This window comes from Phoenix dactylifera, unplaced genomic scaffold, assembly GCF_009389715.1.
Source record: "Phoenix dactylifera cultivar Barhee BC4 unplaced genomic scaffold, palm_55x_up_171113_PBpolish2nd_filt_p 000085F, whole genome shotgun sequence".
NCBI lineage: Eukaryota > Viridiplantae > Streptophyta > Magnoliopsida > Arecales > Arecaceae > Phoenix > Phoenix dactylifera.
In genome coordinates this window covers 78,367-101,809 of record NW_024067677.1, presented here as the reverse complement: position 1 = coordinate 101,809, position 23,443 = coordinate 78,367, and the positions used below count along the sequence as shown (strand labels likewise).

General features: G+C 36.0%; 1 long non-coding RNA gene across 1 annotated transcript; it reads left to right on the top strand.

Annotated features, from left to right (window-relative positions):
- Positions 1 to 2,742: 2,742 nt before the first annotated feature.
- LOC113461466 lies at positions 2,743 to 18,004 on the top strand. Its single transcript, XR_005507077.1, has 4 exons — positions 2,743 to 2,807; positions 3,355 to 3,434; positions 3,521 to 3,565; positions 17,677 to 18,004. It is a non-coding gene; the product is annotated as an uncharacterized LOC113461466 (long non-coding RNA).
- The last annotated feature ends 5,439 nt before the right edge of the window (positions 18,005 to 23,443 follow it).

Below are 23,443 nucleotides of genomic sequence, written 5' to 3'. Positions count from 1 at the left end.
TCTTAGAGAGATTTTTATAAGGTTATTTTAGTCATTTTTAAAATTTTTTTTCTGACGAGGTATTTGGGTCCTATTAAAAGATAACAGTTTGACTAACATTCTGTTAAGTTATAGGTTAAAGTATTGGATAAGCATAGATTTTTCATACTATTGGATATAAGTATAATTTATTTCTAATCCCAAAAAATATTTTATAATTTACTCAAAAAAAATAATTTAGTCCAATGACCTTTCTCTCTTTCTCGATCCGACACTCTCTTCCATCTTTCTTCTCCCCTCTCCAAGATCTCCCTCCAATCTCCACCCATGTTATGTCCTCTCATCAATGCCATCACTCGATCGTCCTCCTTTTGCCAATGCCATACTCCTTCGCTGTCCAATTGTCGAAGCCATACTTCTTGTCGCCCATTGCCACCACTATGATACCTTAGACTAATCTTCACCACCAGACCATGACTTCCTCGCCGCCCAACGCCGCCATGTCTCCTTCGCTTTCCTTCGCCGAAGTGATGAATCCTTCTTTCTCATTCCTTCCTCTTTATTCCTTTTTTTCTCATCTCTCAATTTGTAGTGCCCAATTAAAGCATAATGAGCTAAGCTCGAATTGGGAGTTCCTAGCTTGACTTGAGCTCGAGCCAAGCTCAAGTTGGCCCGATATAATTTTGAGCCAAGCTTGAGCAAGTCTTGGCTCGCTCATGTTCTTCATGTTTATACCCTTGCATGTATCTTTCAAACACCAAAAGAGTCCTTTTAATCAAGAAAAATTATCAAAATAAAGGCTTTTTTAGACTAAAAGGGATCTAATGGACTGTTTTGTTGGTTTGTTCTAACAAAATAAATAGTAATAAAATTTAGTATTATAAAAACTTGGGTTTAGATGAGATGTTAAATATGATTTTTGTTGATCCTGGTATCTCATAGAACGTGATTTTCGGGCTTTATGAAACATATTGGGAACCATGTTTTTCCTAAAATCAGGTCTGTGAAAACATATTTGACTTCCATCCGCACCTATATCTTGATTTCCTATCCTATACCTTTACTTTCGTTTTATATCTGCCTGTTAGCTAGGCACAACCGGCATACGAAGCCAAAAATATTCATCATTTAAGCACATCTTGTGCATATAATCCCTTATGATCACTATCTTCTTTATTCTTCCTATTTAAAAAGAAGATCCCATCTATACCGACAAGCCTCGAGCCTGAGCTTAATTTGCATCCATCTCTCTCACACAAGTGGCAACAAGTCTCGACCTTTTCGTTCGATCATGGAGATCAAAAACCTCCACGGCTCTTATCACCATGTTCTTTTCGTGCCCCTTTAGTTAGTATAAATATTTATAAATGATCTATTATATGTATTGATATATTATAAATATATTAATATATTGGTTAAAATATTTATAAATGATAATATATTGAATATATTAATATATTTGTTAAAATGATTAACAAATATTTATTACTTATCAATAAATCTAACATAAAATATATTAATAATTAATATATTTATTTATATACCAAAATATACTATATATTTATTTATCAATGGCTTGAAATAATATATTCATACATGATATTCTCCTTAGGTCCTGCTTAGGAGTGCCGTCAAACCCTTCTCTCTCTCTTTCTTTTTAGCAGCCTCGCCGTCATTCTTGATCTCAAAATCTGCAGAGCGGAGACGCAATGGTTTCTAACACTGTGATCGTGTTCTTGATGGTGTTACTATGCAGGTTTTCGGTGGCTCAATCGGATCCTCAACCCTCCTCCCCGGCCTGTGAAGTTGCTCGTGATCTTTCCTCTTGCCGAGTTTATCTCGTGGGGTCTGCACCGAAGCCGTCTGAGTTTTGTTGCGATCGCCTGGCACGGGTAGTCCAATCATCCTCCCTACGGTGTCTCTGCCGTGCCCTCCGGGCGTAGCATCCATTCCTGTGAACAAAGACCAGGCTCGAGACCTTGCCGATGCTTGCAAGCTCCATCCCCACGCTCTTGGCCGCTGCTTTGGTATTAATTTTGCTTTCATAGGTTATTCCTAATTGTTAGAGGCATATAGTTGCTTAACCCACAGGGTTTATGAGATATATCATTTTCTTTACCTTTTTTTTTTGTTGCATATGTACCACACCCATCCTAATCAGACTTGTATAATAATAACTTTGTTAGGGTATTCATATAATTTCACCTATTTAGGAGGTGTACATGCAAAAAAAAAATTTAGGTCTTTTTTTGTGTGAATACCTTTCTTTATATATTGAAATTTGCATGAATATTCTTTTAAAATTAATATTTTTCATGCATACTCTCATAAAACAGATATCTAAGAATTGCCCAGCAGTGATATGCTATCTTGCTGAATCAGATTGGAGCTTTAACTGTCACTATGTCAATCATTAAATACTTTCATCATTAGAAAATAGCTGCAGTCATTCCAAAAAGTATTTATGATGCGTTTTAGATTCGAGTAATGGTAAAGATGATCCTATCCACATGTCCATTAGATCAAATTCTTATCTGCTCAATATGTAGCATTAAGCACCACAAAACATAGGTCCAGGTTATGTCAAATTTCTAGCCAATAATACTTGCAATGCATGACTCCCTATCCTAAAGAAACCAAACTTATTCAATTTTCCACATGTTTTTGAATTGCTAAGCTGCATTTCACGTCTTTATACACAATTCAATAATTTTTGCTGCTACCTTTTTTTTTGTAATGCAGAATGTGGCTGGAATGACGGGAGTCACACAGGACAGAATCTCCCAAAGAGATGCCTGAATCATCCACCCGTTCACCACATACATACAGTAGGTTCTGCTTTCTGCATTTATTGGAAGATTATTATGTTAGGCATATGTTAGCGTTTAAAGTCAAAGGAAGCACAGGACTTTAGCTTTTTCCCGGAGGCAAAAGTATAATTGTAAGCCTTGAACATTTTGAGCAGGTTTTTGTCTCGATTGTAGAACAGGCTCTATTGGTATCATAGTCGAGTTTATATGCTTAGAATCAAAATTTTCTCTCCTTTTTTCTCCCCAAATAAAAGTCTTATATGAAGCAAAATATAAGCAAACAGCCGAGCGCATAAAACAAGTTTTCTGACTACCAAATTTTAGAACCTATTTCAATAAAATCTACACCATAGTTTCACTCGTTTCTCAAACTAATGCTCAGGGCTGTAATATTTGAAGAATAATGTCTAGGGTTGAAGGCTCCAAAAATACTTCTAAGTCGATCAGATCCGAACCATGCACACTCTTGGATGGTTCAATTGTTCTTCGATGTATAATATTACATGTTTTCCTCTTTTCTCATAAAAGAAAAGGTATATATTAATCCTTTTAACTTTGTAAGCAGGTTTGTGCCCTGGTTGTCAGGAAGGCTCTATTGATCCGGGCAACTAATGCCTAATCCACCATGGAAGCCATAGCCATTTGGTAAGCCTTGGTTCCTTACTCTTTCTGGTAAGCAATAGTTTTTCTTAGCCCCGAAATTAACAAAGAAATTAATTAAATTTAAACAGGTGAACTTGATCAGCCTACCTAAAGTAGGAGTTAAGTGAGAAGAGGTAAGTAACTTAATGCTTCAAAGTGCACTTTCTAAATGATTTGATAAATTGTATCACCGTCGATTCTCTTTTCTTCGCCATCCCGAGTATATTTCATGCACTGGTGGAGAGATTGAATTTCGAAATATATTTTGTATTTAGTAAAATAGGTCAGGCATGTTAAATTTTATTTGAAAATCATGTTATATGCTCTGAAATCCGTAAAATATGACAGGGCAATTTATGCAATCTATTTTGTATATATGGATTCTCAGCATGGCTATGACCTGTTCTGTTCTGTTCTGGCCCCGCCAATGGGGATTATACGTTGGACCTGTCGACTTGTAATCTATGAGGAACCGATTTTGATATTGTACCATTGGTGATTAGAATAGTGGTATTTGGATACCGTACCATTGGTGTTTAATAATAGTGGTGTTTGGCACCTTGTGTAACCTATGCCACTGGGTTACATGGTCGTAGCCTATTATGTAGAGATTATGAGATCAGAATTTTTGTAAAAATGATAATAAGTTTTGAAAAGAGAAAACGATGTTATTTGTGATTTCTTTCCGGTCATTATTTTGATCTGATATGCTTTGACCCCACTTTGGAGTATTTTGTTGCTTACTGGGCTAGTGTAGCTTATTATTCTATTTTTCTCTATTTTTTTTTTTCAAATTCAGAGACTTGATCGTGCGGGATTGGGGGAGTGCGTTAGATTTTTCAATGATTTCTTCAGTTATTAGCATTTTAGTTAGATTGATTAGAGTATTTGACCTATGTCAAGTTATTTTGAAATTTCTGAAAGAACTATTTGAACATTTGAATTATGCTGGCATATGCTATTTTGAAATTATTGTAAGACCGCTTCTGAATACTTTAATTATTTATGTCAATTTTAACTATCTGTATTTGCTTCGATATGATCTGCTGCCTTGCACGCCTGTGCGGCGTCTGCCGCGCTCTGGGCTCGGGGCGTGACATGTATCTACTGGATACATTTATCTTAGGGAATTAGGGAACATCTGTTACTTCAAATCAGCATACATCTGGAGCTGATTGTTTTTTTCTTTTTTTTTTCATTTACTATTTTTTGGATTTGCATTATGTTGGATATGTTTGTAGGTTTAAAATTTGTTGTTATTGAGGTTGGATATTTTATGGCCGTGAACATTAACAATTGGGAGAAGGAGAGATTAAACACAAATGAAAATATCTCTTTCTTCTTTACTCTCTCCTCTTTCTCCCTCTTTCTCTCTCTACTTTTTTTCTCTTTATGTGACTCAATGGACCTAGTAAAGTATGCTAGCCTCCTCTATGGACCCTTAGTTGACCCCTGGTAAAGGGGTCATCAATTGTCCTAGTGGTCATGCAGCATGTCGGCTTCCATCTCAATCCTTCTCGAGCACCGCAAAATTCCATCACCATCAATCTCCATTGAGCTATCTATATCCTAGCTTGACTCTTATTTCATAATTAGACCAGTTAGATTACCTAGATTGGACCAGCCCAGGCCGTTAGACTCCACTACCTAGTTGGCCATATCCTACCTCTATCTTGGCTTTGTTGAGCAACCCTAAAATCTATAATTGACAGTCTTCTATTGTGCAATTGTTGTTCCGATTAGGTTCCTTCTTTGTAAACAATTGTTGAGTCACTTAGATCTTACTTACCTTGGGCTACCGGATGCCGTCACCTAGCCAACCATACTTTTTCATCTTTTGAAATTTTACCACTATTAAAATTATCGAATATGGATTGATTGGGCTTTGAATGACTTTAATAGGTTTGGTTGATATTCTTAATTAAATTTTGAGGTTTCAAGATGAAAGAGATAAGTAACATTTACCTAATAGGTTTCGAGCTTATAAGTAATCTTCATACTTTTTACTAGTTTTCAAACTTGTAAGTAATATTTATATTTCTTACTAGTTTTCAAACTTGTAAATAAATTTGATATTACTTACTAGTTTTCAAACTATTAGTTATTTGAATTTTGCTATTAAAAGAATGATTCTATAATTACTTTACTGCTAATGATTTATTTATGAACAATGAACGCTATGATGTCATGTAGTGCTTTTTCAACCTATTTTATGTATGATTTAAGAATAAATATTTTAAAAAATATGACCTAAGAAAATATTTTTAAGAATATACATTTAAAGACTCGTAGATAGCTATGTATGATTCTACCAATGGATATAAAGTTGGCATATGGGCTATGATTATGAATTACAGCTCTGCTAGTAGGTATAAAGTTGGCATATGAAATATGCCTATGAGTTATGGCCCTGCTAGCAAGTATAAAGTTGGCAAACAAACCATGGATTATTGCTGCGGCCTTATTTGGGGTACAAAGTGATCTTAGCATTTAGTCTGAGAGTATTATTTTATATTATGACAAATGCTTTATGACACTAGTTATTTATTACACTTGGAACCATGTTTGTAAAATTTGCATGGTTTTATGCATATATGGAAGCATGATTGGTTTCGTAACTTGTGTTATACTGTTCTTATGAAATAATCCATTTTTCAATGAAAGTTATTATTTTTAAATGATTCATTAAGTCATATTAATCTTGTGCTTGATACGATATAATAGTATGAGAGTTATTTATTGAGTTGTGTAGCTCACTTTTCTTTTTATTCTTTTTGAGATGAATAAGTTCGCTAGGAATGGAAAATGATTTAGGCTTGGAGTTCATGTTGAGCGGCTTTGTAGCAAAATTTTAATTTATGAGTTGATATGGACTTAGTTGATGAATTTATAGATTTTGAAATTTAGCGATTTTGAACAATTGAATTTTGGGTTAGATGCTCTATACCAGCAACTTGTTTCTTGTTTAATTGATGGAAGACTTTGTACCATTTTTATTATATTTTATTTGAGTTGAATTTTAATACAAGTTGTTATAGTTGGCTTTGTGTTATAGTGGGTGGTATCCCACGGTAACATGATCATGTCATATTTCAAATTTGAGACATCACATTTCAAGTATTCTTTTCAATAATTTTGGTGTGGCAACTAAAATATTTATTACTTTATTGTAGGTGGATGCTTATACCTTTTTTTAATTATTGATGTGTTTAAACATGTGATTTGCAACAAAATAGTGGGTTTTACATTGCAATAGGCAATTATGCAACCTTGCATATCTTTTTCAAGGGCAGGGGTTGTACCAGCTATTTTTAGCAACTATTTAAAAAATTATCATCTAGAAATTGCTAAATCATTATTTTATAATAGTATTATAAAATAATAATTTACTAAAATAAATTTTAAAATTAATAAAGCAAAGAAGCTCCCTGAGAAGGTTTGGATCGACGTCGGAAATGGAAGCCTTGAGGAACAATGTGTCGAATACGAATGGATTTCTCTTTCATGTACTAATTGCAAGGCCGCGGGTCATAAAGCTTGAAAAGAGCTTGCTTAGATCAAGACGTACAATATACACTGCCCTAAGAACGTGATTCGTAGAGTTGGGCACTGGGCCGGGCCGCCCACGGCCCGGCACGAAGCGGGCCGTGCCTGGGCCGGCACGGCCCACTATAGGCCCGCGGGCCAAGCACGGCACGGCCCGCGGGCCAGCCCGGCATGGCCCATAAGGGCCTGGGCCGGGCTGGCCCGCGGGCCTGGCACGGTCCGGGCCTGGGCCCGGCCCGGCCCGATAAAAATTAATGCTTCATAAATTTTTTTAATAAATTAATAAATATTGAAAACTAAGGATTTATGAATATAAAGCCACCGGAATGGTGGGGGGTTTGGCATAGACCCCTACCAGTTTATTAATTTAAATCAAAATGGTACATGAAGGGAGGTTTGGACCTTGGTCTGACCTCCAGAATACAATAAGAAAGGGCCGAGGTTTGGACCTTGGTCTGACCTCCAGAATACAATAAAAATGTACAATTATAAAAAATTAAGAAATCTTACTAATCATCAGTAATTCAGTATTCACTCTTCAGTCTTCAGTAGTGTTTGTATCATCATCATCAGAGGATGTTGTATTATGTCCACCTTTATCTTGAAGTCTTGCCTCAGCATCCAACCAATCTTTGAAGCAGAGAAGCATCTCCACCGTTTCGCCCGTCATCCTACTTCTCTTTTCGTCAAGAACACGCCGACCTGCACTAAAAGCGGATTCCGATGCTACCGTGGACATCGGCACAGCTAAAATATCGCGTGCAATTGCAGACATAACAGGATATTGATTTCTAACACTCTTCCACCAAGATAATACATCTAGATTCTTTATTTGATTTTCATCATATGCAGACTGAAGATCATTTCGTAAATAAAATTCTAGTTCACTACTTAAAGATGAAGAAGATGAAGATAAACTTGAAGCATGTGTGTGTCTTCTCTGTGCAATGAATGAAAAAATAGATGACGAACGAGAACTACTAGAAGAAGAAATAGAGGTTTGTATTTGTGTTCTAGATCCACGAATTTTTTCGTCATATATAGCATAAATATCATAAAGAAGTTGTTTTACCTCATTTTTAGCAGGTTCAGGATCTTTAATCATATTTTCACAGTATGCATCAAGTAAAATTAGCACGCCATTTAATTTAACTCTAGGATCAAATACAACAGCTAAGTTATGCATAGGACATATCTTGTCCCAATACTCATTCCATTTAGATTCCATTAGGTCAATGATAGGCATTAAAACATCATCATATCTATGTTCTGAAAATTTTTGACTAATTATATATGCTTGTTGTAAAAATGAACATGAAGTTGGTTAATAAATACCAGAAAGAACATTGGTAGCATTATAAAAACTAAGCAAAAAATCTTCCAAAATTTTTTCTTTATTCCAATCAGTTTCAGTCAATGTAAAGCCTAATCCACGATCATTAATATATGCACTTAATAAGTTTTTATATGGGTATGCATCATGTATCATGCTATATGTTGAGTTCCAACGAGTAATTACATCAAGTTTAAATTTTTTAAAACGTTTACCATGATTTATACATAGTTTCTTAAATTCTTGAAGTCTTGATCTTGAAGCATGAATAAAAGAAACTGCATTTCTAATTTTACCAATCACATCTTGAATCATACCCATCCTAGCTTGAACAGAAAGATTTAAGATATGACATGCACATCTAATATGCAATAAATTTCCATCTAACATGGGATGCAATGAGTCTTTTAATAATGCAACAGCAGAATTATTATTAGATGCATTATCAAAAGTAATAGACATAATTTTATCATTAATATTATATGAACATGCAGTTTGATAAATGATATTTAAAATTTGTTGCCCAGAATGTGGAAAATCAAAAGCACGAAAAGCAAGAATACGTTTATTTAATTGCCAATCATTATCCATATAATGAGCAGTAATGGCAATAAAACAATTACTACCTACAGATGCTGACCAAATATCAGAAGTTAATAAAATTTTTACATTTAAAGTAGAAAGTGTTTCAATTAAACTTTGTTTCATTGCTAAAAAGTTAGTCATAGCTACTCTTCTAAATGTACGCCTACTAGTTCTTTTGTAAGCAGGTTGTAGGTTTAATTGAACATATTCTTCAAAATTAAAAGATTCACATAAACTAAAAGGTAATTCATCCTTAACTATCCATTTTACAAGTGCTTTTCTTTGATTTTCATGATTATATGCAAAATTACCTACAAGTAATCCCCCTTGTATATTAAGGGTACTTTGAGTTTGAGCATGAGAATCATGCATCCTATGACTCTCTTGATGTCTTTTTAAATGTCCTGTTCCCCCACTACTACTACAACTATAAAGTTTGGCACATTTTTTACATTTAGCTTTTCAGACTCCATCAACCATAACTCTATCAAATTCATTCCATACAGCACTAGTCCTCTTACGAGAAGAGGTTTGATCTTCACTCGGTTCACTAGTTCTAGAGGAACTAGGAACATGGGGTTGGGGATTAGTTTCTTCTCCCTCAGAAACAGGAGGAATGCCAAACTGACTTTCCTCAAAAGATGACATATCTAAATTGATGATTTCAAAAAATAAAAACTAACCACAAGGAGGATTGGAGGAATTGAGTAGAGGGTCGGAGGGCAGAGGCAGAGCCGCAGAGCCGAGATTCTGAGCTTCCTCTTGTGCTCTCAACAGGAGTGACCTTCTCTTCTCAACAGGAACCTCCTCTTGTGTAGCACTTGAACACTTGCTAAATGCAAACTAAAAATTAAATTGCTAGAAGAGCACTTTAGAAGAGAGAAATAATAGTAGTAGAGAAGGAGAGAATAGTTGGTTTGGTGTGGTGAGAAGGAGGGAGGAAAGGGCTATTTATAGAAGCCCAAAATTTTTTTCCCAAAATACCCCTCAATTCAGCCGTTTTTGGACTGTTGGGAGGGGTAAAAATGTCATTTTTTCAAAATAGCCGTTGGAAACGGCTATTTTCCTCCCCCTCTCTCCAGACGGGCCGTGCCTGGCACGGCCCGCCAATAGACGGGCCTAGGGCCGGGCCGGGCTTCCTTTTGCGCCCGAGACGGGCCGTGCCGGCACGGCCCGCTTCATAAGCGGGCCGGGCCAGGCACGGCCCGCTTCATAAGCGGGCCGGGCCAGGCACGGCCCGTTTAGACCTTGGGCCCGGTGGGCCTGGGCCGGGCCGGCCCGGCACGGCCCGATGCCCAACTCTAGTGATTCGCCTCTACATGTGGGTTTACAGTGATCTTATTCCCAAGGTACAACAACCCAGCTTTGCCTGATTCTCCTCTAACGAGCACGATCGCTGAGGAGGTTTAACCCGACTGACTCCTTCAAATGTCCAGAAAAGATAAAAAGATAGAAAGTAGAAAGTTATAGAGTAAAGGAACTCAGTTTGTAGAAGAAACTTTTGGAAAATAGAGTACCAGTAAAAAAGAAAGAGAGATTGGATTGGATTAGGATTAATTCTGGAGGTGTTTATTTATATACTCTATCCGGAAGACTGATAGGGTGCTGCATTTTTGAAGATGTGATGTTTCAAAAATGTCGCGTCACTATGGAAATCAGAACCAACATTCTTTTCAAAAGAGTCACACCTCTTCTAAAAGAAGCATCTAAAGAAAAGGATAAGAGTTTTAAATTTTTTTAAATATATAAAATATAGGGGAGGAAGCTGGTATATTTATTTTTTTTAAATTAATTTTTTTTTCTAAGTTAAAACTCCAACAATCTTCCACAAAAGATTTAAATTTAGAAAAATTATATAGAAGAAAATCTGGGCAACTTATACTGTACAATGGGTGAGGTATCCCGTGGACTTGAACCTCACTTAGTGTTGATAGTATTTATCTGAAAAAATCATAGTGGATTACACTTTGAACTAGGTCCTTTGACTCAAACTTCTACTTTTCACACACAGAGTATGGATCAATTGGGTCTTTATGTGGTTAGCGCCATTTAAAGGTCTTGCGCTTAGTACCTTAATTTTTTGTAAGAAGTTTATTAGGGTTAGCCCAAACTTCTAGTCATGGACTATATGACACCCATTTAAAGGCTTTGCACGTAGTATCTTGATTTTTCATGAGAAGTTTATTAGGCTTAGCCCAAACCCCTAGTCGTGGCTTATATGACACTTCTCACATAGGTAAGTCCTTCAAGGGTATTTGTGACCTACTGCCTTGCAGATTTTCTATCTTGGACTTATTAAGAGTATAACTCAATCTTTCTAATAGATATTTTTGTCACTAATAAGAGCACTCATCATAGAGATGGGAAGAGATATACTCCAAAAAAGTGCTCTGACATGATCACTCAATCAGCTTCGTTTCTACCACATTAAACTTCCTTCGTGGGATCTTCAATTCTAGAGGTTGGGTGTCCACCGTCGATGACCAAATAGTGGGCTTAAGCCCCATCCCCCTCGATGAATCTAGGACTCCACTCCTAGACAAACCCTTAGTTAAATGATCTGCCGAGTTTATCTTAGACTTGACAAATCCCAAAGAAATAACATTTCTCTTTTTGAGTTATCTTACAAATTTATGACGAATTCGGATATGCCAGTTCATCTTTTTGTTAGTACTCTTTTAATTTGTCAGTTCTATTACAACCTTATTATTACAATGGGTTGATATGGCTAGAACTGGCTTAGGTACTAAAGGTAGCTCTGAGACAATTTTTAATCCACTCTGCCTCAGTACAAATGGTTTCTAGAGCAATCAATTCGGCCTTCATAGTGCTCCGAGATATAATAGTTTACCTCGATAATCCCCAAGCAACGACATCACCACCGTGAAGAAAGAGATATCTGGTGGATGATTTAAGATCAAGAGAATTGGTAATCCAATTTGCATCATGTAACCCTCAACCACCTCAGGATATCTAGTATAAAAGAGAGAAAGATCAAGAGTTCCCTTAAGATATCGGAATACCCTTTTAATGGCTGACCAATGAGATTGATTTAGATTTTGAGTATATCTACTTAGTCTTTCTATAGTATAGGCAATATCAGGTCTTATCCTATTTGCCACATATTGGAGAGAACCTATGATTTGGAAGTATCTAATTTGATCAATTAGTTCACCTAAATTCTTTTTGAGATGAACACTTAAATCATAAGGGGTAGATATAGATTTATGATCAGAGTAACTAAATTTTTGAATCATTTTCTTTATGGAATGAGCAAAGGAGAAAGCGATCCCTTCAGAGGATCTGATGAGCTTCATCCCTAGGATGACATGAGCATTTCTTAAATTTTTTATATCCAAGTGATTTGAAAGGAATTATTTGATTTCAGATATGATTTTAAGAGAAGTTCCAAAGATCAGAATATCATTGGCGTATAAACAAAGGATCACACAATCATCGTTGATGATTTTGAAATACGCACCATCATCGTTGATGATTTTGAAATACACACACTTGTCATGATCATTGATGGAGAAACCAAAGGAAAGAATAGTTCTATCAAATTTTTTATGCCATTGTTTAAGTACCTGTTTGAGACCATATAGGGACTTAACAAATTTGCAAACTTTATTCTCTTGTCCCTTTACAATGAATCCTTCAAGCTGTTCCATATAGATCTCTTCATCTAGATCTCCATTTTGGAATGCAATCTTCACATCCATTTGAGGAATGAACAACTTATGGATGGAAGCAATGGCAAGAAGGGTTCTAAGGGTAGAGATTAGGTATCAAAATAATCTAAACTCTTTTTCTGGTTATACCCTTAGCGACTAATCTAGCCTTATACTTTTCTATTGATCCATTAGGTCTAAGCTTTTCCTATGGAGTACCTACTTACAACCTAATGGTTTACTACCTGGAGGAAGATCAATTAGGATCCAGTCTGATTTTGGATAATTGAGTTGAATTCAGAGGTGCTTCCTTCTAAAAGAGGGCATCTGGTAAAGACATCACCTCTACAAATATGGAAGGTTCACCTTCAACTAGAAAAGTAAAGAAACCTTCACCAAGGTCCCTTTTCTTTCTAGTCCTTATGTTCCTTCTAGGTTCAGAAGGTCCATGATTAAGGTTAGACCTTTTCCTCTTTTTTGAATCATAGAGAACTTTTGATTCAACAAGGCTAGGGTTAGATGATAGATCATATTAAATTTGATTTGTTATTGGGTTTCTGAAAGAAAAAATATTTTTAAAATAAGTAGCATCTCTAGTCTTGATGAGAGTGTTATTAGAGATGTCACTTATTTCAAAATTAATTACAAGAAATCTATTTTTGCTACTATCCAAGGAATACCCTACAAATATTGCATCTATGGTTTTAGGGCCAATTTTCTTGTTCTTAGGTTTAGGTATACCTACTTTAGCTAGGCACTCCCACACTTTAAGGTAATCTAATCTAGGAGTTCTACCCTTCTAAAGTTCAAAAGGTGCCTTATTACTATCCTTAAAAGGTATTCTATTTAGGATGTAATAAGTTGCTAAAAGAGCTTCCCCCCCCCCCCCACAAGTTCATTGAATTAACCATATCTATAAGGATACGGTTCTTCCGTTCTGCTGCATCGTTCAATTGCGGAGAGTAATGAGGAGTAACCTCATGAATGATCTAATGTTCTTGATAGAATAGAGATATTTCATTCGAGGTATATTCTCCACTCGATCAGACCTAAGTCTTTTAAGGGTTTTCAGCTTCGGCCTTATAGATTTTAAACTTGTCTAAGATTTCATTTTTTGATTTAATTAGATATGTGTAACAATACCTAGACAAGTCATCAATGAATGTTACAAAGTAACGATTTTCTCCTCGAGTTAGAATTTTGGTAGAGTCACACATATCACTACGAATTAAGTCAAGAAGGTTAGAACTTCTATTAACAGATTTGAAAGGTTTTCGGGTACTTTTGGCTTGAACACAAATTTCACATTTGACCTTTTTATCTGGATGGATCTTAGGGATCATATTCAAGTTAGTCATGTGATGGATATGATCAAAATTTATATGACCAAGCCTACCATGCCAAGCATTAGAAGATTCAAGATTTAGAATAAAAGGGTGATCTCTATTAGAATCTTTACGAGTGATTACAAGCTTATTAGATTACAAATTCTTTTCCAACAAACTTATATTATTACGAGTGATTACAAGCATATTAGATTACAATATAATCTTATAACCTCTATATATAAGAAGAGACCTACTAATGAGATTCCTCCTAACGTTGGGGGTAAACAATACTTCATGAAGGATTAGAGTTTTTCTAGATGTCATCTTTAGGTCCACTCGTCCTTTTTCTAACACTTATGTTGAAGAGTCGTTCCCAAGCTTTATACCACCTCTACTTGATTCCTAAAAGGTGGAGAATAAGGAGCGATCAAAACAAACATAAACATTAGCTCTAGAATCAAGCCACTAATAACAAGAAGAATGGACAAGAAAACCAAAGAATTTTAACTTTCTGACCTGAAAGAAGATTCAGAACCATCTTCAACCATATTCACTTAAGGTTTAGGTGATTCTTTCTTCCAAGGTTCAGTCTTCCTATGGTAAGAGTCCTTTGCTATATGATTTGATTGTCTACACATGAAGCAGCAGGACTCCTTCCTTTTTGGTTTCTAATCCGAACAGTTATGACTTCTAGGAGGTTTGGAGGAAGAGACAAGATTTGAAGGATTTTGAAATTTTTCTTTAAAGAATTTTCTACGAGGTTGGAAATTGGTTTGACTTGATTTGATCAAATTTATCTTGGGTCCAAAATTAGTTTTAGGCTTATATTTAAGTCGATGCTCTTCTTCGATCCTGATAGAGTTTATAATCTGTGATAGGATTAAGTCACCTTGCTTATGATTTAACTCATGAGAAAAACTCGACCAAGATGGAGGGAGAGAACAACTAAGGCTTGGACTCTATAATTTTCAGAGACTTTGCAACTCGTCAATTCAGTCGTTCTAAGAAAGTCTTGAAATTCATGGATTTGGATATTGATATGGAATCCACCATGGCATATTTATCGAACTTGGATACAGCGAACTGATCAAGATCGGCATCATCCAATCCATATTTTGCTTCAAGAGCATTCCAAAGCTCTTTAGCCGATTTGATGAGAAGGTACACATCATATAGAGAACCAGTAAGGGCACTAAAGATCCTATGGCGACAATAAAAATCAATTTCTTCGGGGGTTTTAGAGTGAGTAATAGATGATCCAGAATCTTAAGGGCTAGAAGAGGATTGAGAGGTTGATCTAGATGATGGTCTAAGATTAAGAAATTCTATGGTAGAGATCAACCCTAATGTGGTGAGCCAAGATGTTACTTGGCTTTGCCATCTTCTACAAAAAGATCCACTAAATTTTTTGAGTTTGATTGAACTATGATCATCAAAAGAAGCCATTTATGAAGTTTTGTTTGCTTAGTTTGTTCTGCAAACACAAGTTTCACGGGGATTAGCCCTATAAGTTTTGAATAATTAATTAATGCCTTTCAATAATATACTTCTAGGTTTTGAAATAAATGCAATAAAGAGATATAATAATAGTAAAATTAAATTACTAGACTAAGAAATATAACAAGTAATGTAACTTTGTAATTTCTGCATGTTTTTCAAAGTAGCAGTATATATTTTGAGAACAACCAGCATATGCACAGTTTTTAAAGCAGCAGTAATTTCAACGCAGCTTTAAAATTATAGAAGATTTCTGCACAAATTTTAAAAATGCAGAAAATAGATAGCACAGAATTTAATACTGTAGAAAATCTGCACAGATTTTAAAGTTGCAGTCATTTTCTACACAGATTTTAATCTATAGAAAATTCATGCACTGTTTTCAAAGATGCAGAAAATTCTACAAAGATTTTAAATATGCAGAAAATTTTTTGTACAGTTTTTAAAGTTGCAAAAATCTATTTGCATAATTTTCATGTCATTATGATTTTCTTAAAAGGCTATTTTTATAAAGAAAACAACCTTTTGACTGAAGTTAAGGCTTTTAAATTTCCATACAAGTAAACTAAATCTAATTATATGCTATCAAATTATATTTTGATAAATAAATATATATATATGTATATAGCAATCTTTAGTACATTCACGTTCACATTCTTAAACTATTGGAGAAAATTATTGCCTAGAAATTGCTAAATCATTATTTTATAATAGTATTATAAAAGAATAATTCATCAAAATAAATTCAGAAGATTGAAAAGAGCTTGCCTGGATCGAGGCATGTGATATACACTGCCTAAGAAATGTGATTCCTCCCCTACGTGTAGGTTTGCAGCGATCTCGTCCCCAAGGTACAACAACCCAGCTTAGCCCGATCCTCCTCTTACAAGCACGATTGCTGAAGAGGCTTGAGGCGACCAACTTCTTCAGATGCCCAAAAAAGATAAAAAAGTGGAAAGTAGAAAGTTAAGGAGTAAAAGAACTCAGTCTGTAGAAGAAACTTTCGGAAGAAAGAGTACTAGTGAAAAAAAGAGAGATTGGATTTGATTAGGATTAATTTCAGAGGAGTCTATTTATAGACTCTACAACTCTTCTGAAAGAAGCGTCTGAAGAAAAGGATAAGAGTTTTAAAATTTTTAAACATCTAAAATTTAGGAGATAAAGATAGTATATTTTTTTAAAAATTATTTTTTTAAATTAAAAATACAACAGCAACTAGGAGTTGAAACCTTCAATTATTGGCAGTTGAAAGTGCTACTGAAACTTTATAACATTAGAAGTAAAATGAAGTTAACTCTCTGGATCTTTTTCTCCTTGCCTTCTTTGTTTCAAGATTTCAAAAAATCGAATTGGACTGACAACCGACTAGATATCCGCTACAGAAAGGCAAAAAATCTTGTGAAAATGCAGATTATCATGAAACCACTCAAATTGCCAGTTGAACCTGCAATTTGTTTGACCCTCTCCAAGTTGAGTGAAATAGTTGGATTTTTATGTGGAAAGTTTCACATCACCAATATTCATATGCATGCGCGCGCGCGCGCGCACACACACATATACAGATATTTATATCTATATATATATATATATATATATATATATATATATATATATATATATATATATATATATTATTTTCTTTCAATTCTGTATCAATATTATATATATATATATATATATGTAATATTTTCTCATTCCCTTCAATTTTTTTTTAAAAAATAAAAATTTAGCTTTTATCATCTAATTACAATCATAAAATAAGCAGATTAAATATTAAAAATCTTGATAAGAAAATAAAATGTTGATCATAGCAGGAATATCCTTTCTTGCTGCAATTTTATGAGAATAAATAAATCATAATTTAAAATTTAAAATTTAAAAATATTACAGAAAAAGAAAAATGCCATAATATAAGCAAGTTAAAGAGAAATAATAATACCAACAATGGATAGGTAAGGAAATACTAAAATATAAAAAGTGCAAAAATATTGCAAAGAAATAAGGAAAAGTAGTAATCATCTTTTACATTAATTTTTATAATTTTAAATATATAATTTAAAATTTAGGGTACATTTTTTCTCATACATGCATTGCACGTGCTGGAGTGCTGCCTTCCAATGAATAGAAGATCCTTTCAAGTTTCGACTTAAAAAAGATGGGTTCTGCTTGCTTCTTTGAAATCGTGCGACGTTTTAAGTACTTTTAAACGGAGAAGTGTTCTCTGGACTTGTTTAATTTGAAGATTACTTTCAGAATCCTCTAAATGTTTTCTTTGTTCCTTTCAGGTGCACATTTGGTGGAGGGATCCTTTCATGATGCCAATTTAAGAAGATGAAGTCGTCCTTGCACTTGTCATCACGTTTGTTGTTATGCATAATTTGGCTTACACATCTGTGTAACATCAGCCAACACACCACTTTTGCAATATACTAAAACAATTTTACTTCACTTTTGCAATGATATGTCAACACACCACTTAAACATGGAATCTTTTATATATTTGTTGTGCAATTAATTAATCACTATGTTTGTATGGTTCGACTATAGCTTTTGAATTGCATTAAGACATTGTTTTGAAATCAATATTCCATAATATAATATATCATTATGATATGAGTTGATTGTAAAGTGTGAAGAAAATCTAGAACTTTTCAATATAAATTTATTATTAGGGAAAAGGCATTTTTGTATCATAAACTTTTGGGGTACCAGTTGGGAGTGTAGCAATTTAGTCAATAATGTGGAGCAATCATGCAAAATCAGGAAATCAAATAGATGGAGTTTAATGCCATCTGCTTTTTAGTGTCATGTGACCGCACGTGACATGTAAATTCTCTGATATGGCATCTAATAGAATATAACATTGAAAAGAAAAGTAGTCATAATTACTAAACATATTTAAGCATTAATTTTCTCACCTTAAGCACCTCATCCACTGAATTTTCCATGTGCCTACCTATCATTCATGAGGCCACCATCCCTCCCACTCTCACATAAAACCCATCTTCTCCACTATTTGATAATCCAACCCCACAAAATCACAGCCATCCAAATCCCCACCATAAAATTCTCTGTCATCCCATCCCTCTCTCCACCCCCAAAATTCATCCCTGCAAGTGGCATCCCTCCCCTCTCTAGATGCTCTCTGTCCCTCTACCCCTTACTAGTGGCATGCCTGCAAACTTGCATGAACCTGCCATACATGTGAGTCCTTCCTCCTACGACCAACACTATTTTATGTATTGATATGCCTTAGAACCGACCACAACTCATACGAAGGGTCGGCCAACCAAAGGTCGCCACGAAGCCTATGAATTACTGATTAGAACCAGCTACGTGGCATGCTCAAAAGTGCACGACTGGATTTGAATTTCAAGAACTCCCTACAGCTGGCCACACCTCAGCCAAAATCTCGAATGACCTTTGAAATCATGCCAGCCAAACAGTTAGGATGTGGTCCACGTGCAAAATGCCCGTCCTTGATTCCCAGAACGTGTAGAGGCTTACCAATTCTAGCCAACCCATGTGCTCGAATTCTAGGGCGACAGGCCCTTGCGTTCGCCTATACAATTCATTCTCCAGAAGACCTTCCAGGTAAGTGCTCAGATGCCATGACACACCATCGAGAACCTCCTTTGTTCCTTGAGTATCGTTCTGACTTAGGCATCGGAGAGTCTTCCGCCGGACAGACTCTAAAAAGAGGACTTCTTTATTTTTGCTATTTTAGGTGGGAGCACGACTGTGAACCAGAACATCAGCAACAACTGTCTGCCCTGAGTCGCAGCTCTACACGACTCAAGCCATCGATCGTCGAGCCATCCAACATCCAGCTTCTCTTCCGCTCGGCGCGTTGTTGGGAACCCTGGTGGTCGCATGCATATAATTTTAAAAATTTTACAGCGGAAGAATGAATTAAACTATTTAATTTCTATACATGCTAGAGATCATATCTCTACAACAAAAATAGATCCATAACTTTAAACATTTATCCTAAACAAGTAGGCATGATTCTATGTCTAACATGTAGTCATGCAGAATTTCAGCAACCTAGTTGATTTCTAATTTTAATTTTTAATGAGATTAGATCTAATATCTTTTTGCTTTGAGAATTTTGATGATGCCTTGATCACCTTGTATAGCCGCACACATGTCCGGCCTCTACGGATAGTCCACGCGAAGCTCTAGGAAGATCCACAACTGTATGAGTGCTAGCTCGTGCAGAGGTGCAGCAGTGGCTGAACTTTTCTCCCTCGAAGCACTCAACTTTTGATTCTTCTTCGAGAGGATGAAGGATGGAGATGAAGAAGAAGAAGGAGGAGAGAAGGTGGCTGGCTCTCAGAATTTTTTCAGAATTTAGAACCCTTTCTAAAGACCATCTTTACAAACCCTAGGTGTGGGGGTCCTTTTATAGCCAAAAGATCCCCCACGCCTCACACCTCTTTTGACCAACGAATTTAGCTGATAAAATTTCCAAAAAATTCTGGTAAATCGGCAGCTAAGAGATGAACAAATTCTCTTGAATCTTGTGCCAAGAATTCCTAAAAATCAGGGGGTTATTGCACCCCAAACTTCAGCTGCACGCATGCGTCATGCAGTCCCTACAAATTAGGGATTTGATTTCTATCTTTTTAGGAAGATTTGAGGCGCCATATTTTTCTAAAAAATTGCCCCACGCCTCCTCTTTCCTTACGCCAAAAATTGGCCAAAAATAAAGAGGATAGGCACCACTGCTTTTAGGGATAAGGATGAGGTATTTTTTTTCTCCAAGAAAGAAAGCTAGGATCCTAAATTTTAGAAATTCTTCTCCATAATATATTCTGATTATTTGGACTCTTAATCCTCATCAAATAAGGACTCTTAATTGACTTGAGTCAATCCTAATTTAATTGGGTCAAGTCCGATCAATTAGGTTATGCTCTATCGGCTCGGGTCGAACCCGATCGAATTAGGTCAAACCCTAATTTAGCCCAAATTGAATCTAATTCAATTTGGCTTAATTAAAGTCCAATAATTTAATCAAATTGAATTTATTAGTAATCCAATTACTAATTAATCCTTCAATAATTCAATAATTATTTTAATGCAACTTTTGCTTAGGATAATTTATCAATCGAATTGACCAAATTATCCCTGAATGATTCTTAATCATCAATCAGCCATTTGATCAACCTAGAAACTTCTATGCGTGTGACCCCATAGGTTCGAACCTAAGTCGGTAGCACAAATTCAACTTTTTGTACTAATCGAAATGACCATCTAGCAATGGTACCCGACGTCCGGATAAGCCGAATGATTGCAAAGCAACATTCAAGAATTCTTGGATTATGGTTACCGTATAATTTATCCCTATGACTCGTAAATGCCAGGATGACTTCAGAGTTCTGTCAACTCTGTAATAAGTGCATCCATGATGTGATTTAACTTTAGAAATCCAATGACTCCTCACAAGGATTATCCTAGCCAAGATTTTGCTAAATTGAACACAAGGCATTATCTCCTATTTTCAGGAGGGGTCAATTCTATCTTGACTCACAACTGGCTACGCAAGTACTTGACTATACCCAGTGACCTTCCGTCACTGAATTAAAAATTCAGGTAGTCCGGTACCAAAGTACAGTGAGTTGCTTGCTAGTCACAGATTGCGGTCTCAGGTCAGAGGGCCAAACTTATACCCATATCTACTCGAAACATCTCTTGACAGTAGAGCGTTCCGAAATTGGTCATGTTCAATGAAATGTACTCCTACACTTCACCTGTGTGACATATCAGTGTCTTCACACTCCTTGGTTAAGAGAACAACCAACGTATATGTCACACAACGACCTAATCTTGATAATGCTGTCGTTCTAGTAACAGCATATAATTTGATCGCGAACAGTTTTAAAGACTTGAAGATAAATCCTTCTTTATCATAAAACAAGTCCTAAGGACTTCATCATATAAAAGTTCAATTGAAGATGTACAATGAAATAATGAATAATGCCAAATAACACTTAATTTGTCAATTCATTTACAAAATTCAATTATCAATATGCTGACGATTGACATTTAGGATACAATTTCCAACACGCGTAGGATAGGCCAGTCCTCAACGGCAATAAATTGGTGCTAGAGGGAGCACGAAAGATCTCATTATAAGTGGTCCCCTTCACAAAAAGCGGATAGCTTGTCACCATGAAGTCTCAAAGGGCACAACCAGCACCTTCCAATGCCCAGCCAAATACACTAAAGGAATCTTATATTTCTTTGCAGAGCTCACGAAAAGCTCTATCTCTATCAAAACCATAGATGTCCCCGACAGTAACTGCCGAGCAGTTCCAAATAATCATTGCAGTAGGTTCAGGTGCCGATCATTGCAATCTAGGACATGCAACAACCAGTCGCTGCTTAACAACAGCAGGAGGCCCACGAGTTGGACTGGCACGATGCCTCGACGCACCTAGGTCCTCATTCCCTACCTCGGAGTGGGAGGCAGGTTCCACCTTGTCAACTTGCCCATCCCTAAAGCATTAGCAAGGGTCCGCGCTGTTAGATGTATGCCCTAGAAGCCAATTTGGCTGACACATTGTTGATTCTAGGGACATAATTTTGTACTTGACTATTTATTATTGAATAAATAAAAGACATCTTTTCATTCTTATTATTTATGTGTCTATGAATCGTCCAAGGAATTAATAAGATGATGATACATATTCTCAAGAGTTGAGAATTTGAGTCATGTATCATTGGTGATTAATTTCTAAATGCTCCTGATCAATGGATCATCACGAGGACGGTGATCGATCCGATCAGTGCACAGATCACTTTTCTTCTGGATGGACGAGACTTGAGTCCACAGTGTAGGGACACTAAAGTAATAGTGCAGGTGCTTGTTAGAGAACAAGGGTACTGAGCGTGACCAAGACAAGAAGTCACTTGGATGTCTATCCACTCGTCAGTGACTTGTTTGATGTTGCAGTAGTGTGACTGGTCCTTTGACCTGCGGTGCTTCGGCTACTCACAGTGAGGTTATTGTAGTTTGACTGTACACATACATGGTCTCTAGCCATATGGGTCCATGCAGTGTAGATTGGCTGCAGTAAGTTCACTGTAGGAGTAGGGTATGCACCTATAAGGAATCTATCGACCTTGATAGAAGAGGAGTGATTCTATGTGATTTGTTAGACTGAGTTCTAAGACCTTGGCCAGGGCAGTAATATAAAGTGGAAAAAGAGTTTTCCATTATCGAACTCAAGTCGAATAAATCTTGACATATGACAGACGATGGAGTTTGACGAGTTGTCCATGACCTCCGTCCTGTAGGGATCCACGATAGTAGGACTGTATCACACGTTAACTGCACCTAGAGGTTCATCTTTCCATTCTGCTGGGTAGCCACTACATACTGCTAGGTGTCACTGGTGGATGGTGGGACTCACAGGGATTATCTCGATGATCGATAAACCCTAATGAGTAGAGTTGGAATCGTTCCAACCCATTGAAAGGAGTTTTCAATGATATAGTGATAGAGATCACAATATATCTCACTACCAGTCAGAGTAGAACCTATGGGGTCACACACACTAGAAGTATTGACCGATCCGATGGTTGAATAGTGATTATGAATCACGAGTAATCAATTCGATTGATATTCAGTTAAAGAAGGAAAGGGAATTAATTAATTGGACTTGAAACAAGAGTCCTACTTCGAGTAGGATTCCTAGAGTCCTAATTGGATTAGGACTGGGAATCCTAGTTGGAGTAGGACTGGGATTCCTACTTGGAATAGGATTCCTGCAATCCTAATGAGATTAGGAGTTTTGAATCAAAATTGGATTCCTACTTGGAGTAGGATTCCTAGAGTCCCAATCGGATTAGGACTTCGGATTCAAATAGAGTCCTAATTGGATTAGGACTAAAATTAAATATGTCCTAATTTGGATTAGAGTTTCTTAAGTCACAATTAATTATTAATCTAATGAATCAATAAGACTCCTAATTGGATTAGGATTGAAAAGTTCAATTAAGTCAAAATTGATTTAAGTTCTAATTGGATTAGGACTTACCTAGATT